The sequence below is a fragment of the Numenius arquata genome, chromosome 8 (assembly GCF_964106895.1).
Source record: "Numenius arquata chromosome 8, bNumArq3.hap1.1, whole genome shotgun sequence".
Lineage (NCBI taxonomy): Eukaryota > Metazoa > Chordata > Aves > Charadriiformes > Scolopacidae > Numenius > Numenius arquata.
The window spans coordinates 9171765-9179441 of record NC_133583.1 but is presented as its reverse complement, the minus strand read 5'-3'; positions in this window follow the sequence as shown (position 1 = coordinate 9179441).

Here is a 7677-nt window from a genome sequence, read left to right as displayed (position 1 = left end):
CAGCATGCATTTCTGTTCAGTCCAAAGAATACAATACACCATATACACGAGTCTCTAACTTAAATTAATCTTATTTGCTTTTACCCTGCTTGATTACTCTTTATGTGCTTTCTTAAAGTCATGAGATTTTTACTCATTATTTTGACTATTTTAATTACTTGTTTTCACAATATATTTACAAGGATATTCCGCAGCTCTTTTCAAAATAGTTTGTACTACTGAACTGAAATAGCTTTATTTTAACAAGAACAAGTTTAAGAGAGTACAGTCTTTTTAGATCTCAGGTGTATATTTAAGTAAAAGTGAGTCAAAACCAGTAACTCCACACTGAACTCTTTAAAATTTGGGACATAGGAGAAAATGTTGGCACTGTTTCGGCATGTCTGGATGTGAACATACGCATGTGACGGTCTATTTTATAGGCTATCATCTCGGCTGCAGCCATGCAAATCACAGCAGGAAGACACATCTGGAAGAGGGTGTATATTTCCGGAGATCGAATAAAGCTGCCTATTGGCAGTGTCGATCTGAACCTCCACCCAGGTTCGATCTTCAGTGCTAGTTTACAGACACAACAGGAAAAAAACCTGTGTGTGAAAGAATGGGCTTTAAGATGAGCAAGCATCAGCCGCAGTAAGGCTGAAATCTCTGACCTTGGTAGAAGTAGAGGACATCAATACTGAACCTCTCAGACCTGGTGCAGTCAGTCTTGGGAACTCATGGAGGCAGCACCCAGACCAATCTGTCTCGGTCAGGATGAAACACCGATGAAGATGGGCCCCATGCTGGCATAAGCAGACTGTAGAGCCTCCAGCAGATCCTGGCATTCATTCAAGCAGTCCAAGTCAGCTGCTATGCTATCAATACTCCAACTAGCTAGAATAAGCTATGGTAACGTGTCTGCTCACAGGGCTGGCCTGTTTTAAGACAGGAGTCTCAGGGTAGGTCTGTCCTGCAGCCCACATACCGTTAAGCCCCGAGTCGACAAATTGCAATGGTGCAGAGCCCAGCACAGGCTGCAGGCTCCGCTTCAGAAGCTGCCCTAGACCTTCAGCAGTTGCTTTGACCTCCAATTGTGCTGGTACCAGCACCGACACCAAGCAGTCCGAAGGGAGTGTGAGTGCTGGGGATGCTCTACGGACTCTCGCTAGCCAAGGGGAATGCACCTTCTGTACTTCGACTACACTGGTTGTTTCCCTGAGGACAGCGAAACAGGCCAGGGCAGAGGAATGCCTGCAAAAAGCAGTTCACGAGGGGGAAGAAAGATGAAGCTGTGTTTTGTATCTTTTGATTGTTATTTAAGTGACCAGTTAAGTCAGAGTCTGTAAGTAATAGATTGGAATAACTCCTACCTGATCTGAGAAAAGGAGCCTCAGTGACTTCCACATACACTGCAGATAAGCAGTATCTTGCCTGGTCATAGATGCACGTATTAACACTGCTTTTACTGCCAGTGTCTAAGAGGGCAGCTGCCCCCGTCGGCACATCCAACAGAAGCACAGATGCTACTGGTACCTCTGCTGGCTAGATAAAGCCAGCCAGTAATATCAGCAGACTCCAAGCTAGCTTTATCTAACCAGCATGAATACTAGTGACATGTGAGGGGCGCACAGGTCTCTGGAGCTGCCCTCACAGATACTGGCAGTAAGACTGTCAAATGCTCAGTTAAGGGTGGAGATGGCTGCTGCCAAACATTTGAAATGCAGAAAGAAAGCCAAGTTATTTATCTCATCTTATTTACAGTAATAAGGGACTGTTGAACAGCATGTAAGTGCACTACAATAAAATCAATAGAGAATATTAAAAGCAGAAATAAAGATCAGCCAACCTGAGGAAACTACTACCTTGAATGAAAGCATCTAATGGGAGGGCAAACTGAACAGCTCAGGAAAACCAACCCACCAAAACAAAAGAAGACAATTCCCAGGTTTGATTAGATAAATCCTGAGCCTTTCACTGAAACAAACTGCCCTTGACATGATGGTTTCTCTGAAGCCTTTAAAAGGATATACTGAGATGGGACTTCAGGATTTAGCTCCTCAAAATGTAGAAGAAAGGGTGATCTACTGAAGTATGCCAAAGCATGAGTTCCAAAAGGATGGAGAGAAATCCTAGTGAAATTAACTAACTGTAAGCCATAGCCTGAAAGAGTGAGTTTTGCATTTGAAAAAGTTTCATAATCAAGGATCTGAAAATGCATAATCTCCACTTGGTCTGATCTCAGGTGAATATAATTCCAGAAGCTGATTCACATACACTGTTACTGCAGGACTGGAAGGCAAAGAGAGCATCTAACAAGTCAGCGAGTCCCTCTGTCCCTTCTGAGGTCAACATGAGTTTTGCCATTGCCCTTAAAATAGTGGCAGAAATTCTCCCCCCATGTAGAGAGACATTGGATTTCTGAGTACAGGCTAATGCTCTCCTCCCAGATGTAAGCAATAGATGGCTGATAACTCTAAGTTAGCGTGACTGAAAGGTCTCTTTGTGGTAAAGATACTCAGATTCCGAGACAAAGTTTAATGGGCAGAGCTCAAGTCTGACTAGAAAAGCTGTTACCTGGATCACTGACCCAAGTTAGTCCGGTTTGTGAACTATTTATATGATAATGTACCAAGAAATCTGTTTTTAAAAAGCCCAAAATGTGTTTTCTGTCAGGCTGATTTCTGTCTGGTTTAACTGGACTGTAAATGAGCTATCAAATATAGCTGCCCATTAGTGGAGGTTACAGCAAAAGCCATTGCTATGCTTTGCTGAATATCTTCTCAGCAACCGCCTGATCTCCTCGGGTTGTTTGTAAGGGCTGCGTTAAACCGGCTGCCTCAGCTCTTACTGCAGTATTTCAGACAGCTCTCACTGCAGCCGTGGGTTAGAGATGTCACCTGGCTTGTTTCTAACCAGAGACTGTATAAAATTGGGAGGGCAATACAAAAATGGAAACTTGTAAGCAGGTTGAAATATTTCATCTGAAACTCTAAAAAATTATATTTGATCCAAAACAATTCTTTTGTGTGAAAATCTGACCCTTTAAAAGTTTCTGAGCTTTTCTCAAAGTTAGCAATTTTGAATGATCAGTGTACAGTGGTGGCTGTTTTTTAACTGTCCTTTCCTTCATCTTTCCTGCATTCTTTTCTGCCACTTAATGTCTTAAAATGAATTATCTAAGGGTTCTATTCTTTACTTTTCAATTTTGCTGTTTCTCTATTAATAATTTTTCTTGTTCTGCCACTTTTTAAAACTGCTGTGTCTCTGGTAAAGGTAAAGAACAGAAAGAAATTTTAAAAAGAACTCTCTCAGTCTCTTGGCCGGTAACTGGTGGGTCCCAAAAACTTTTCAGCTGCACATGCCAGTTCCACTGATCCCAAATAATTGTCCAGGTAATTAAATTGAAAGTGGTTCACATTCCAATTCATAACTGCCAGGCCCAAAGAAAACAGCAAGTAATAAAAGAGAATCGTGGTCATTGCTCATACTGAGAGTGGCCTGTGCAGTAGAGAAAGAGGGGTAGGAGGGGGAAAGGTCCAGAGGGAAAAAAATTAAAATTCAACTTCAAAGAGTTTGTATTAAGGCTATAAATTAATATTTGCATAAAAGAGAGAAAGGATTAAAATCTGAAAACATTCACACACAGACACACACACTTGTGCATTTAAAGGAGATGCTTATTCCACATCACAGTTCAGCTAAAAATTCTATGCCACAGGAACCAGTAATTATTCCGGCTTTGCATATTGTAAACCTGGTCACTGTCATTCTTCCTTTGCCTCCACATGCCTCAATGCCACATTTTCTACAATCGTGGGGAGATTGCCTTGGCTCTCACTCAGCTGGCTCAGCTAATGCAATTCACAGGCCTTCAAATGTAAGCTTGTAAACTGTTTAGTTCTTTTTCTCTATAACAGCTTGTCTATTAACAGCTCATTCAATGGAGGAGGGAGAAGCAGCTAGTGAGACCTCTTTTGGTATTGTTCAGCAGTGACCCTGGCTTTCTCAGATTGGTAGCCAATACTCACTAAACAGTGTTTGTCAGTACATGTTGTTTTGCTGGATAATAGTATATTGTGCTAGCAGCACTCTGTATTAGTAGCAGGTAACAATAAGCTGGCAAAGTAAGTCTCCTGTGTGGCATGGTAAGGTCATAAGATGTAAAAAATCCAAGAGAAAGCTCATTAGGATGGTCTGATGCCACAAAACCTGTGCCACCTTGAGAGATCTCTGTCAGCACTTCCCTTTGGGCATTGTTCAGGAGCCTCATCACTGCTGTATCCTCTGGGTTGAGATGGATTTGGGGAATGAGGATGGTTCAGTCCGCAAGATACAGTACGTGATTTTCAGGCCCTATATCCACTGCTCATGGTCTGTACTTCATGAAAGGTGTATTTTGTCAAGATATCAGGCTCATTAAACCCCAGGACAGGAGTACTCAGAGATTGCCCACACCGTGGTCCATACCCATTATTCCTGTAAGTATATGGTAGAAGGCTATGCTATACATTGCAATGCAAAATGTGATACTGCAATGGCTGAAGCCCGTGCCAGCATTGTTGTTCCATTTTCGCTCTGCTGAGATAAGGTGTTGGCATATCATGCAATGAACCTGCCACACCTTCTGCTTTCCAAAACGATCAAATAAAATCTGTAGTATTTTATTAAGTGGTGGCTGAGATGTCTCGAACTTTTGTTAGAGTTCTATATGGAAATACCAGGTAAGTTGGTGTCTTAAACAGTGTTTAATAAAGAGAGTAGTGCTTGACACAGATTTCTGCATCAACGAAATCCTACTCACCTTACTTATAGGCAATTCTTTTATAGAAACATCATAGTTCAGGCTTTGTTTTTTTTTGCCCTGCCAAGTGTCGCAGATCTTGCGTTATCTCTCAGACAAACTGACAAGGCTGCAGTACAGAGAAATCGGGTTTCAAAGCCAGTGATTTATGAGAGATGAACTTTTCCGTGCGTGCGGAGAGACTCCCCCGTGTGGTACGAGCGCTGAGAGCGGCTGGGCTCGCCGGGCTGCTGTGTCGGCAGTTAACATAATTAAATGTGGCCCAGTGAAGACTCCCATGTTCAGAAGTGGCCATCAGTTTGCAATTAATGTTGACCGCTAGAGAATAATGTTTTTCTGTTGTGTTTCTCCTGTAGAAAAAAAAAAAAAAGTGTAATATTTTACTAACTGTGATGCTTTGGGAAGAATTATGAGGCCTCATATTTCTTTACCATGAATTAGTCTTACAACTTTATTCTCAGTTTCATTTTTCTCCAACAATGTGTCTTAAGACGATATCTTTAATAGATGCTAAAATCTATTTGGATATCATTAGTTATTTTAAAACCTGGAACTATATGTTCATGTTGATTAACAGAACAGTTCAAGGTTCTAAACGCATTTTAATTGCACTCCTCATTAGGGCATTTATGATAAACATTTCCCTTTTTGGCTCAGTTGTGAAAACCTCATTTTCAGTCTGGAATGGAACGCTTTTACCCAATACCCCATAAAAAAATGTTAATTAAAATTTCTTCTACTATCTATTGTATCTTTTAAATATATTTTCTTGGGCATGGGCCAGAGGAAGCAATTGTGTTCTTCCAAATTAAAGGACTTGACTCTGACCTATAATCAAATCTACCAGTCAGCTGGATGAAGAGACGGTAGATTTACACCAGCATAGACGAAGGGAGAATTTGGCCCAAAGTGTTTATTGTTCTCTGGAACTTGGCATCCTCTTCTCCCATTCTCCTCCTGAAATCAACATGAAACAGATGCTGAAATTCTAAAATGTTTTAAACCCTCCTATACCGTAGCTGTGAGCACAGTGCATTGTAACCACTAGACCCTGATGGCACAAAGATATGCATCATGAACATGAAATCTGGGTAGAAAAGATAAGGGCACAGCCTTGCAAAAATTCCAAGGTAGCGAAACGTTGCAGAAAGTAACAACTGCATTTTTGTGGTATTTGGTCACATCCCTCCTTGCACTGGCAAAACTTTGACTTGGATCCAAGTAGGTGTAGCTCCAAGAAAGTGAATGCCCAGTCATTTATATCAGTGGAGTTGTGCCCAGCTACAGCAGATCTATATATGATGACAATTGAAACGATGAATGAAAATCATTTCAGTTGCATTAGGCATGTAAGCTGGCAGGGGTATGGATTAGTGCTTATTCAACTTTTTGGACAGCATCTTTACACTTCCAAGAAACCCTTTTTAGACGAGGTATCAAGAGGAGACAGGATGGGCTCTAGCAGGAAACTGTTTGCAGACAGGTAGCTCGTGCTCGTGACACTGATCTTTGGCTGGAGAGTAAGCAAAAATGGAAAGCAAAACTGGAGAAAACAAAGGATACTTTATGGGTGTGCTGTACTACCAAATCTCAGTGGCCTAGATATGGTTTTTTTGTTCAGCTATTTCCATCAGTGCTTATGGGTATGTATTGATCTGACTAGCACTCATGTCTGTGGGGTCACTGTGGGTATCTTATTTTGTCCCTTTCTTTGGAAGGTTTATTAATATTGACACTTCTTCATTTAATTGGGGCACTGGCTATGGGATCCCTTTTTAATGGAATCTGGTTAGCTAATGTACTGCCTATCCACACTCAAATCCAGAATGCTTCACACAAGCCCATATTTGAGGAAATGATAATGTTATAAGAAAAAAAAACACAAACCAACAAACAAACCAACAAACACAAATCTGTGAAACCAGAGAGGAATGGCAAAGACAGAACTATGCTGTAATCTGCAACCTGCATTTCCCTATTGCAACACATGGGGCCCAAAATAGAGTTACTTGTCCCTGTAATACACAAATGTTATTTCTTCCCTTGTTCTGTCACGGCCTTCCCCTCCACACCCACCCAGCAGGGGCTGCATTCGTTTGTGGAATGTAATTATTCACATCTACACAAGCTGTTTTAAGATATTACCAACTAATAAAGGCAGCCAGAACCTACAAGTTTGCACATCATCTTGGGCCTGCACTCACAAAGAGTGTATCTCCAAAAGAATATGTGTTTGGCAAATGTTCCTCTTTAACTTTCTCTTCTTTCCTTAAACATTTGGAGACTGGTTCTACTATTTATAGAAGGGGGGGTGTGTATGCCTTAAAGTGCTCTCCTGGGATAGGCTGGGAAAGTATTTTCTGCAGTCTGCTTGATTGGTCTTCATTGTGGAGCAATTTCAGAGGCCTGGCTTTGGACACCATTTGCAATGGGTTTATATTAGAAGGTCACGTCTTGTTACAGAGCCATTATTGCCTCTCCCCCTTGGGACCGTTGCACGCCTGTGACTTTACCCTTCACATGTAGGTTCTGACACATCTTTTTGACATCCACGCAGGAAGGCAGGAGCATGTTGCACTAACTCTTTTGACAGAAAGTAGCAGTGAAATGGAAGAGGGGGAAAGGAAGAGCAGAAATTCCACCTTCGATAAATTTATTCATTCTCACTGATTTACTTACAGGGAAAAAGACAGAGTCTGATGTTTCAGTTGTAATGCATAAGCCTTTAAAAGACTAGATATGCCATTGTGATACTGGCTTTCTGCAGTCCTCTGGAAGACAAGGGGTCTGCAAGTTGAGGTTATTAGGGACAAGAAGATTGCTTATATTAACTATGTCTATAATATGGCTGGGTCTAGCATACTTCACCCGTGCTGTTCCTTACAGCAGCTCAT